The sequence below is a fragment of the Salvia hispanica genome, chromosome 5, assembly GCF_029641045.1.
Source record: "Salvia hispanica isolate PSC_SH4W2 chromosome 5, Shi_PSC_v1, whole genome shotgun sequence".
Lineage (NCBI taxonomy): Eukaryota > Viridiplantae > Streptophyta > Magnoliopsida > Lamiales > Lamiaceae > Salvia > Salvia hispanica.
This window is the reverse complement of record NC_142696.1, coordinates 24190931-24203120: the sequence shown is the minus strand read 5'-3', so window position 1 is coordinate 24203120 and position 12190 is coordinate 24190931. Positions and strand designations below refer to the sequence as shown.

At 42.6% G+C, this 12190-nt stretch overlaps 1 non-coding gene across 1 annotated transcript; it reads right to left on the bottom strand.

Moving 5' to 3' along the window:
- Positions 1-3888: 3888 nt before the first annotated feature.
- Positions 3889-3995, bottom strand: LOC148926487 (small nucleolar RNA R71). The gene has a single exon (XR_016131895.1). It is a non-coding gene; the product is annotated as a small nucleolar RNA R71 (small nucleolar RNA).
- Positions 3996-12190: the final 8195 nt, after the last annotated feature.

The window sequence follows — 12190 nt, the reverse complement described above, 5'->3', positions numbered from 1 at the left end:
CACTTGCAACTGACTAGTTTCATAAACTCAGTCCTCTCAACTAATATCCAAGTCTTGTTTCTAATCAGGGAGTCTATCTCATCATTCATAGCTTCAATCCATTTCTTTCTTTCACTGGTTGACATAGCTTCAGTGTATGTAGCAGGCTCAGAGCACTCAAGCTTCTCAGCAGCACATAATGCATAGGAGATTATGTCAGCCTCTGTATATCTGGCTGGAGCCTTTATGTTTTGTCTCCGAGTCCTATCCCTAGCAAGTTGATAGTTTCTCAGATCATCAGGCTGTGAGGGACCTTCTTCATCTGTGTCTGAAGTGACATCATTAGGCTTTAGGGACTGATCCTCAGCAATTATCATAGGCTCAAGAAAAGAATCCTGATTCTCCACCTCAATCTGTGCAGAGTCAGATTCCTTGCTGCCTTCAGACTTCTCTAAGTAAGGCATGAGGTGTTCAACAAATGTTACATCTCTGCTGATCACATCCTTTTGATTACCCTCCTCTACACACCAGAGTCTGTATCCTTTTACCCCCTTCTGATATCCCAGCATGACACATCTCAGAGCTCGAGCCTCCAGCTTGCCTTGCTTCACATGTGCAAAGCATTTGCAGCCAAATGTCCTGACCTTAGAGTAGTCCCCATGGCCACCATACCACCTAAAGTCAGGGGTAGCCCCTTTCAAACTAGTAGAGGGACATTTGTTGATCAAATATGCTGCTGTAGACACTGCCTCTCCCCAGAACTTCTTACTCATTCCAGCTGCAAACAACATACACCTTACTCTTTCCATAATGGTCCTATTCATGCGCTCTGCAACTCCATTTTGTTGTGGAGTACCTGGGACTGTTTTGTGCCTTTTGATCCCATTTTCCTTGCAGAATAACTCAAACTCCTTGGACAAATATTCTAGCCCATTGTCAGTTCTCAAGCACTTCAACTTAGAGCCTTTTTCAGCCTCAACCTCCTTACACCAATACTTGAACATCTGGAAGGCTTCTGACTTTTCTTTAAGGATATAAACCCAGACTTTTCTACTATAATCATCAATAATAGTCATATAATACCTTCCCCCACCAAGTGTATTAACTGGTGCAGGGCCCCATAAGTCTGAGTGGGCATACTCTAAAGGTGAATTAGAGAAGTGAGTACCTGCAGGAAATGGAGATCTCTTGGCCTTCCCCAGCACACAATGTCCACATGGGCCAAGACTTGATGTAGCATCTCCTGGGATTATTCCTGACTTCACAAGCTCCTTGATGCTGCCTTCTGCAGGATGACCAAGCCTCTCATGCCATAGCCTCAAGTCATCAATCATGGCAGTATTGGAGTCTCCAGTAATGACTTCAGCTAATAGGTAGTAGAGGCTATTTCTTCTCTCAGCCATCATTACAGTATGAGACCCTTTCTTGACCTCCATTCTGCCACCAGAGGAGATGAATGTGAAGCCCTTCATTTCCAGTAACCCCAGTGAGACAAGATTCCTTTTAATCTCTGGGATATACCTAACATCACTCAACAATTTCACAGAGCCATCATGCATTCTTAACTTTACAGTTCCAATTCCTTTCACATTGCACACTGTGAAGAAATATGACTGAATTGATTTCTTGATTCTTTGTTTCATGCATAAGGTTATTTGGTAACTAATTGAGTTGAGAATTAAACGGGAGAATTCTTCTTTTGTTCTAGGCTTGTAATTGCATTCCATCTTAATGAAGAAGAATAAAATTGTTCCCAGACAGGGAGTGACTGATACGCCCGGATTTTGCACTGTTTTAAGGCCATTATTTGGTCCGTTTTTGTCATCAAAATCACTCTACATGTCCATTATTTGCATATTCTATACATTTTGGTATTTTGACGTGTTTTGTGAGAAATGTGCATATTTGAGCCGAAAATGGGAGTAAAAACGCATAGTCTGGAAATCTGGAGTCAGAAGGCGACCAGCGACCGCCACGAAGTTGTACGGCGACCGCCGGCGCCCGGCGGTTAAAGCTATGTGGCGGCCCGCCTCGGAAATTTACGCTAGGAGAAGAGTCTCGCCCGGCGACCGCCGGAGGACATGTGGCGGTCCGCCACCGAAGGGTCAGAGTCTCTGGACTCCAACGCGGCGACCGCCGGCCAAGGTGCGGCGGCCCGCCGGAGAAAGGCGGCGAATCCGACCAGCCCTAGATTTGCTCCAAGATTTACCAAATTTTGAAGATCTTTTCCTTCTATGATGAGGAATAATCTTCCCCTATAAATAGGACCTCAAGCTTCATAAAAAAAGAAGTTTTTTTCCGACACACAACAAGAACACATTCATAGAGATCAAAAGCTAGAGTACTTCAATTGTGCAAGGAGTTGAAGAAGGATTTCAAGAACATCAAGAACGACAAGGATTCAACCTACGGGTTTTATTTGCTTTAGTTTTATGTTCAAATTGCTTTCCCTTCAATCTATGTTTTTAGTTTATTCAGTCATGTGTAACTAAACTCATAGGATTCTAGGGATGTGTTAGTAGCAACTTTGGTTATACAATTCCGTTTTCTATTTAATATCCGTTTTGTTTTTACTTTGTTTCTTCCCTAAGTTAATCATGATGCTTCATAATTGAGTGACACAATTATGTATGATTCAATACAACTTGCTTCATAACTGTGACAGAGTTCTAGCGAGTTAGATCCACTTAGTAGACACTACAGTTAGCTTCCTTTAATACGGCACTATTAATTGAGAGTGAGGACTTTTCAAGGGTCTTAGGAGCTTTTTGGAGTTACGTGTTAGGATTGACAACCCTAATGTTAGTAATCAACGTTTGTATCGCATGAGCATAAGCTAGGTGACTCGTCCTTTCAAAGTATTAACTGTGCTAGGGTATTGTAGTTTGGAATTTGTATAACCATTAAAGCGAAAGCACATCCCTGGAATTCCCCTTATCTCTATACTTTTCTCTCCGTGATTTGCTTGTTTTTAGTTGTTTACTGTTTTTAATATTTACTGTTTTCAAAAAGTTTCCAATAATTCTTGCTTCTCCAGATAGTAATTGAGTTCTAGTAGAAGATAGACACTTTGTGTACATCTTCCCCGTGTTCGATACCCGGTACTAACCTTTTGCTATACTATACCTACTCTGTATACTTGCAGGTATTTATAGTGCAAATAAAAAGTGCATCAAGTTTTTGGCGCCGTTGCCGGGGAAGACAATTCACTTTGGAGTGATATCTTCAAACGGATAATTTTACTACTTTGGATTTTAATCGCTTTCATTTTATTTTTATTGCTTTCTGTTTTAATTTTTTTAGTTTAATTTGTTTTTTGTTTTCGAGTCTTGCAGGTTTTGTATGCGAACGCGTTCTGGGAAGTACACCTTAGAGCCGCTTGATTTAGAACTTGAAAGAACTCGTAGAATAATAAGAAGTGAAAAAGGATCAGGAACAATGGGTGACCGAACAGATATTGAGAAGCTGCAGGAGATGGTGAAGTTGCTGATGGATGAGAGAGATGCGGAGAGAGCAGCCCGAGAAGCCATGGAAAAGAAGAACAGAGAAACATTACCTGTGATGAACATGTTCAATCATGGGAATATGATCACTTTTCCTAACGGCCCTCGTATTGATGCTAACAATTTTGAGTTACGCATGCCCCTTATCCAAAGGGTCGAGCAAACTCCTTTTGCAGGTAGGGCGACTGAAGATGCTAACCGCCATCTCTCCAAATTCGTGGAAATCGCAAACGCTCTGAAATTAAATGGTGTCGACGACGATGCCATACGGGTAAGACTTTTTCCATTCTCATTGATTGATTCTGTTAAAGAGTGGTTTGAGTGTATGCCACCAGAAAAGGTCTCCACATGGAAGGACATCGTAGCTACCTTCCTCGACAAATACTACCCGCCAGGCACTATTTTGAAGCTCAAAAGTGAGATCTTTCAGTTCACACAAGGCCATGACGAGCCCCTCTATGAGGCATTTGCTCGTTTCAAAGCTCTTCTTCGAAAGTGCCCAAACCATGGTTTTTCCATAGACCATCAGGTAGGAATCCTCTATAATGGATTTAACGAGAAGATATGTGCTATGCTTGATTCAGGGGCAAATGGAGGATTTCTAAGAAAGACAGGAGAGGATGCCATGGCGGTGATCGAGGAGTTCGCCACCAACAGTCGGGGGTGGTCTAAGGAAAGGCATGCCACGAGAAGAGTAGCAGCCATAGAAGAGGCCGAGGAAAGTTCTTTTGCTAAGGAGTTAGCAGAACTTAGAGTCAGGATTGATCAAATGGACATCTCGAGGAAGGAAGATCCAATTCCGGCAACTTCCATAGTGGCAGTCAATGCACCCGAAACTGCCATATCAACTGTGGAAGAAATAAACTACGTGCAAGGAGGCGGTCCCAGAAACTACAATAACAATTATCGCCCTAATCAGGGGGGCGGCAATTTCAATAATTATAATGGGAACCGTCCGCACCCAAATCTTTCTTATTCTAACAATAATTACTTGCAACCCCCTGCAGGATTTAATGTTAGCAAAGGAGGAGTGGTTGAGCCGATGAAGAAGGAAGATAAGTATGAACAAGGAATCACGAAGATCTTGGAAGTAATTACGCAAGATAGGAAGATTAATGACACCAAGATCGGAGTGGTCGAAGCAAGGATAAACAACCTCGAGCAAGGAATGAACACAATCTCGGCAGATGTAACCAATATTACCACTCAAATGGAGCAAATTCAGAAGAAGTTAGATGAGGATAGAGCAAAGGCAGCAGCAAGAGTGGATGATATTAACAAGAAATAGGTGGCAAAGCAGAAATCTGGGGACTGCCCAGATGCCGGCGGACCGCCGCAGACCACGCAGCGGCCCGCCACTGAGACGGCAGACACACCAACCAGGCAGGACTGCCCAGTCGCCGGCGGACCGCCGCAGACCACGCAGCGGCCCACCACTGAGACGGCAGAGTCGTCCACTAAGCAGGGGCTTGTGCGGCACAACGGGATTGTACTCCCTTTTCAGCCAAAGAGGAAGTTCAAGCTTGAAGAGCAATTCAAGCATTTCCTTAACATGTTTTGCAAGGTCCATACTAACATTCCTCTTGTTGAATCGTTGCAGGAGATACCAAAGTATGCAAAGCTACTAAGGGAGGCGGTAATGAGGAAGAAAAAGCCGACTAAAGCCGACCTTAAGTTACCGCATCATTGCAGCGAGATCATCCAAAAGGAACGGGCAGTGAAGCAAAGAGATCCGGGCCAGTTCATCATTAGGTGCCGAATTGGAGAAGGGAAGGTTGACAAAGCACTGTGCGACTTAGGATCGTCCATCAATCTCATGCCACTGAAGTACTACGAAAAGCTCAACATCGGGCCACTCAAATCTTCAGATGTAACACTCAGACTGGCCGATAACTCGTCCATCAAGACTGTAGGTATGATTGAGGATGTCTTAGTTAAAGTCGATGATTTTATTTTTCCTGCCGACTTTATTGTGCTTGACATGAAAGTAGACAAGAACGTCCCTCTAATCTTAGGGCGAGATTTTCTTGCCACTTGCAAAGCTTTGATTGATGTAGGTCGTGGCGAGATTACAATCAGAGATAATCATAGTCAATCCACCTATAAGATCGAGCGCGAGATGCTAAAATTTGAGGAGGCAAAGCGGGCAAAAATGGAACAACAGTGCAGAGCAGTCATGGCTACCGACTTGACCAAGCCCAAAGATCCCTTTGAAGCGGAGGATCCTTCTACCTCCACTATCTACATTGTCAAAGAGGTAAGACACTCTTCTAAAAAGGGTGATGCTAATTCTTCTACATCTGCTCCACAGAAGAAGAAACAGAAGAGAAAGAAAACACCCAAAGAGGACCCCGAGATATACGTCATCAAAACCAAAGAGGGGAAGTACAAGTGGTGGAAGAAGCTAGGGACCAAGTTGCTCCCTATGCCAATTTTCAACACTCGAGTTATTGATCCGCCCAACTAGTGGGCCACTTCAAGTCGAGCTAACGACTTTAACAAAAGCGCTTATTGGGAGGCAACCCAATTTTCTTTTATTTTTTTTATCTTCTCGTTTTTTTTTATGTTATGTTTAAAAAAAAAAAAAAAAAAAAATATTTTACGGGTGGCGGTCGCCACACTTAAAGCACGGCGGTCGCCACACGTGTGTTAACATGTGCAGGAAGGATCGGGCTTAGGGCGGGCCAGAGTAACCGCTGCACGGGCCGTGGCGGCCCGCCAGGATTGCTGTTTACGAAGGCCCGTGTGGCGGCCCGCCACGAGAGACGCGGCGGTCGCCACACGCAGTCCAGAGACGGGAGTGAGCCATAAAAGGTATGTTTTCCATTCCTTTTCACATTCCTTCTCAAATTCCTTCCTTGCACACAACCCCCACCTATATAAATCACCAAATTCACACACCCACACTATCATTCTCTCGATTCTCTCAAAGTCTAGATCTCTTCTTCTACAAATTCTCTCCACAAAAAGGTATGAATCCTAACTCAATTTCTGAGTTTTGCTTTACTTCTTCCATGGATTGTGCTTTATTTTGGGTGAATTGTTCGGTAGAATCTCTTAATTCATGATGGGGGATGACTATGTGTATGAATTTTTGAATTCTATGGTTTAAATTTTGCTTGATTGGTGATTATTAAGTTGTGAATGATGATTCTCTCTTGGTTTATAATGTTTAAAAGTTGCAATCATGTTCATAGCATTGTGAGGCTATTATTACGTCCATGAATTGCAATATTTGTGATTTTGTAGAGATTGTTGGTTCTTATGGATATTTGGTTGATACGTCTCTGCATGGGGGATGAATTCACGTTGGGGGATGATTTTTTGTGTCCTAATTTTGTTGATTTTGCTTAACATGTTATTATGCTAGAAATTAGGATGCTATTTTACCCAAGCGTGCATATAAGTTCTTATCTCTTGATTTCTACTTGGTTGAATGCAAGTTTGGGGGAACTTTTGATCTCCTACTTGTTGGTACTCTTCTAAGAGTGTAATTTCTTTTGTAGGATAATGGGATCAAAAGGGAAACCAGAGAATGCGAAGAACTATGGCATTAGCCTTGCCACGGAAGAGCAAAAGGCTATGTGGAAGAAAGTGTCGGCCCGAGAGACGGCACCTTCTAGATATCCCCACGATTTCCCTCTCCAAACTTTGGGGATCATGGAGGATTTTTGGAAGTTGTGCGACGTGGGTGATGGGAATGGCCTCGTCTACATGTTCCAAAGGAAGTGGCCATCGTTTCGAAAGTATACTCTCGAGTTCCTAAGCTCGCTAAAGGTCACTAAGGATCGCCGCCAAAATTTTCCACTTAGCATCGATTTCCGCTTAGGGAACCGTTGGCACTCGCTCACCATGGAAGAGCTTAGTGGGATCTTCCATTGCTTCGACCCCAACCCCGAAGAGGACAATGAATATGAATTTTCAGAGGTTTGGGGGGCGATGACAAATGAGCAAGAGCATGCAGCGGGCTATGCCAAGTCTTCATCAATTCGCAACCCCGTCTTGAGGTACCTCCATCGTGCTATGACTCAGCTTATGTTTGCTCGTATCGATGGGGGAAGTGTCTCCCAAACGGAGCTCAACGTGATGTGGTGCCTACTCAACAAGAAGGGAATTGATTATGGGACCTTCTTTACTTACTATGTGGATAGGATCACGAAGAAAGACGGGCGTCATTTGTTGTGGGGGATTGATTACGGCAATTGGCGAACATTTGGGGGTCTCTTTTGCCGGTATGACGGAGGATGGTGGAGAAAAGTTTATCACTTATGAGGTGCTATTTTCAGTGGGGCTTTTGAAGACCGATCAGTGGGGTCAAGGGTATTTTATGCAAGTAGCGGGAGATCACTTTCCCGTTCCACTCCCGCAATTGACCAAGGTCGATGTTTGGGCAAACCAAGCAAATTGGAAGCTCGACACACCCGCCCACCGGAGAGGTATCGAGGCTAAACCCGTCAATGGGGAATTTAGAAAGAGGAACATTCCCTCTCGCATTCCTCAATTTGAGCCCGATGAGGATTCCGCGTTTGATGCCATTGATAACTATGAAGAGGGCGCGGAGCATTCACAAGCTCAAGGGAATGAAGCACCGCCACCACCGCAATCCCAACCACGACGAGAAGAGGAAGAAGAAGAAGAGGAAGTGGAAAGACATCGCCGCCGGACAAGAGCGAACCGCCGCCGCGGGAGGCCAAATCCGGAAGAGGAGTTTCAAGTCAACACCTCCGCCCAATTAGGAGAAATTTTCTCCTACATGCAAAACATGTCCAACACTTGGGACAATCGATGGGCGGAGCAACAAGCGGAGAATGCCTACAACCGCCAAGGGTGGACGGCTCAAGGCGATTGGCGCACGGCGGAACAAGAATTTTGGGAGCAACAACGTTTGGAAGACGCTCATCGGCGTCAACAATATGAAGAGCTCCGAATGATGGCCGCCGAAGCTAGAGAGGAACGAGAGACAATGAGGAGTGATATCACGTACCTCGTTGGAGCTTTCGAGGATCTTAGCGCCCGTTTCCCTCCACCTCCTCAAGATTGAAGAAGTCAAGCTCGATGACTTTAAATGAGCATTTGTACCATGTTTTTGGATGTTTTTGAGACGTTTTATTTCCTTGATTTAACAATTTTTGCTTTAATTTTAAGTATTTTTGGTTTTGGTTTAATTTTGTGCTTTGCAAAAATTTTCGCAGGTTCTGACCTCTCCGTGGCGACCGCCGCAAGCTCTGCGGCGGTCCGCCACCTGAACGCTGGAAAGCTTCTTTGACGTGCGGCGACCGCCGAACAGCTGCGGCGGACCGCCACCTGGGCACAATTTTCCAGCGCGATTTTTCAAAATTCTTCGAAATTTCGCCCCGCTCAACCTCTACGCGAAATTTTTCAGGGTACGTTTTTGTTTTCAGTAGTTTACTCACGTCCCTACCGACTCTACAAACTTATTTTACACTTTGTTGTAAATAAGTTTGGGGGGATGAAGTGGTGGACCGTGAGTTTAGGGTTTTCTTTTTGTTTTTTGTTTGTTTTTGCTTTAATTTTCCAAAAACCCGTAGGAGATTTTTGTGTTCTAAAAATGTTTTCTTGAATCCATGTCATGAACATAACATGAAGAACTTAGAAACACGCATGCTTAGGGACACATTAGACCAAGTTGCCAATGATATTATATTCCATCTATGTTTAAGTGTGGCTTAACGTTTTGATATGATGGTTAGGTGAAAAGGTGCATAATTAGTGAATTGCTTGTTCGCCTTGAATCGTGCTTCTACCTTGTGAGATTTGAGCCTTAAATTCTTTCTTGTGTGATTTATCTGTATGCATGTATATGTTTCTAGAACTTGCTCCTAGTCTGCCTAAGTTTACATAGTGTTTAAGTTGATTTAGGAGGATGTTAGGCCGTCTTTTCTTAGCTACTTTTATATCCAAAATTTTCGACCCTCTCAATTTTTTCCTTTGGAGCCAATTTTGAGCCTTTAAGCCTTTTCTTTGGAAACCAAAATAAATGGGGGGACAATTCCTTGGGTTAGTATAGTTTTTGTTATCTTCTTTTGTAAAGGAATTGGAGAGATAAGGAGGAAAGTATAAAAAGTAGTGTGCTTAATATTAAGAAAGTACAAGTTGCGAAATTGAGAAAAATTCCAAATATGTGCTTGATCTTAGAAAAAAAGAGAAAGGATGTGTAAGAAAGAAAAAAGAAAGAGAAAGACAAAGAAAAAAAAAAAAAAAAAAGAAAAATATGTGTGAAAGGTTGTGAAAAAAAAAAAAAACGAAGGATTGAAAGTAAGTTGAAGGAGAAAAATAAAGTGTTAGAAGTGCCTTAAGTTTTAGAAAAGTGGAGTCATCCTAACTCTACTTGGGATATTTTTATATTTGAGTCACTTTTTAGCCAAATATTCCTCACCTACCAAAGAGCCTACGTTACAACCGAAAAGAAAGACCTTTCGGACTTTTGATGCTTAATCACATTGAGTAGAGGAGGGATTAGACTGTGAGCAAGCCTATGGTAAACTTTGCATGATGCATGATTTGAGTGATTTACACTTTACCCTTATACACTTTGAGAGTGAGAGAAAGAACATTTCCCATCTTTGGAAGTTTGCCACATGTGAGTGCTTGAATTCAAGGTGTTCCACGAGTTAGTAATGAAAGTGCACTATTAAGCCTTGCTTGATTTGATTGTGTTAATCCATGCTTAATCTATTCTTTCATCTTTTGAGGCAATTATGACGTCTAGTCTTTGTGCATTCCGTGCGTCTATTCTTGTGTCTTTAGTGTTTTGTTCGAGGATAAACAAAAATGTAAGTTTGGGGGAGTTGATACGGCCGGATTTTGCACTGTTTTAAGGCCATTATTTGGTCCGTTTTTGTCATCAAAATCACTCTACATGTCCATTATTTGCATATTCTATACATTTTGGTATTTTGACGTGTTTTGTGAGAAATGTGCATATTTGAGCCGAAAACGGGAGTAAAAACGCATAGTCTGGAAATCTGGAGTCAGACGGCGACCAGCGACCGCCGCGAAGTTGTACGGCGACCGCCGGCGCCCGGTGGTCAAAGCTATGTGGCGGCCCGCCTCGGAAATTTACGCTAGGGGAAGAGTCTCGCCCGGCGACCGCCGGAGGACATGTGGCGGTCCGCCACCGAAGGGTCAGAGTCTCTGGACTCCAACGCGGCGACCGCCGGCCAAGGTGCGGCGGCCCGCCGGAGAAAGGCGGCGAATCCGACCAGCCCTAGATTTGCTCCAAGATTTACCAAATTTTGAAGATCTTTTCCTTCTATGATGAGGAATAATCTTCCCCTATAAATAGGACCTCAAGCTTCATCAAAAAAGAAGGTTTTTTCCGACACACAACAAGAACACATTCATAGAGATCAAAAGCTAGAGTACTTCAATTGTGCAAGGAGTTGAAGAAGGATTTCAAGAACATCAAGAACGACAAGGATTCAACCTACGGGTTTTATTTGCTTTAGTTTTATGTTCAAATTGCTTTCCCTTCAATCTATGTTTTTAGTTTATTCAGTCATGTGTAACTAAACTCATAGGATTCTAGGGATGTGTTAGTAGCAACTTTGGTTATACAATTCCGTTTTCTATTTAATATCCGTTTTGTTTTTACTTTGTTTCTTCCCTAAGTTAATCATGATGCTTCATAATTGAGTGACACAATTATGTATGATTCAATACAACTTGCTTCATAATTGTGACAGAGTTCTAGCGAGTTAGATCCACTTAGTAGACACTACAGTTAGCTTCCTTTAATACGGCACTGTTAATTGAGAGTGAGGACTTTTCAAGGGTCTTAGGAGCTTTTTGGAGTTACGTGTTAGGATTGACAACCCTAATGTTAGTAATCAACGTTTGTATCGCATGAGCATAAGCTAGGTGACTCGTCCTTTCAAAGTATTAACTGTGCTAGGGTATTATAGTTTGGAATTTGTATAACCATTAAAGCGAAAGCACATCCCTGGAATTCTCCTTATCTCTATACTTTTCTCTCCGTGATTTGCTTGTTTTTAGTTGTTTACTGTTTTTAATATTTACTGTTTTCAAAAAGTTTCCAATAATTCTTGCTTCTCCAGATAGTAATTGAGTTCTAGTAGAAGATAGACACTTTGTGTACATCTTCCCCGTGTTCGATACCCGGTACTAACCTTTTGCTATACTATACCTACTCTGTATACTTGCAGGTATTTATAGTGCAAATAAAAAGTGCATCAATGACGCATAAGCATTATGCGTCACTCTAAATGAAACGCATAAAGCAGATGCGTCTTTAAAGAAAGACGCATATCGATGATGCGTCGTTAAAGTGGAAACGCAAAAAATATTGCGTTTTGTAAAGACACATAACCCTTATGCGTCTTTCATTGGTGACGCATATCCGTTGTGCGTCTTTGGGTAATGACGCATATACGTTGTGCGTCTTTGGGCAATGACGCATAACCATTATGCGTCTCTGGGCGTGTTTTAAAATCGGGCAGAACGCAGCAGAACAGACCAGACGCAGAAGCAAGGGACGAATTTACCCGATTTCCGGTGATGTCCGGCGATTTCGGTCGATTTCCAACATTTTCTTTATAAATTCTGGTAATTGTACTTCAATTTAGCTACATTCATCATTATTCATGTTTATTTTGCTTTCATTTGTTAGTTTTACCCAATTTTTTAAATTAGGGCTTATAGGAAAAATGTCCCTAATTGGTGTTTTT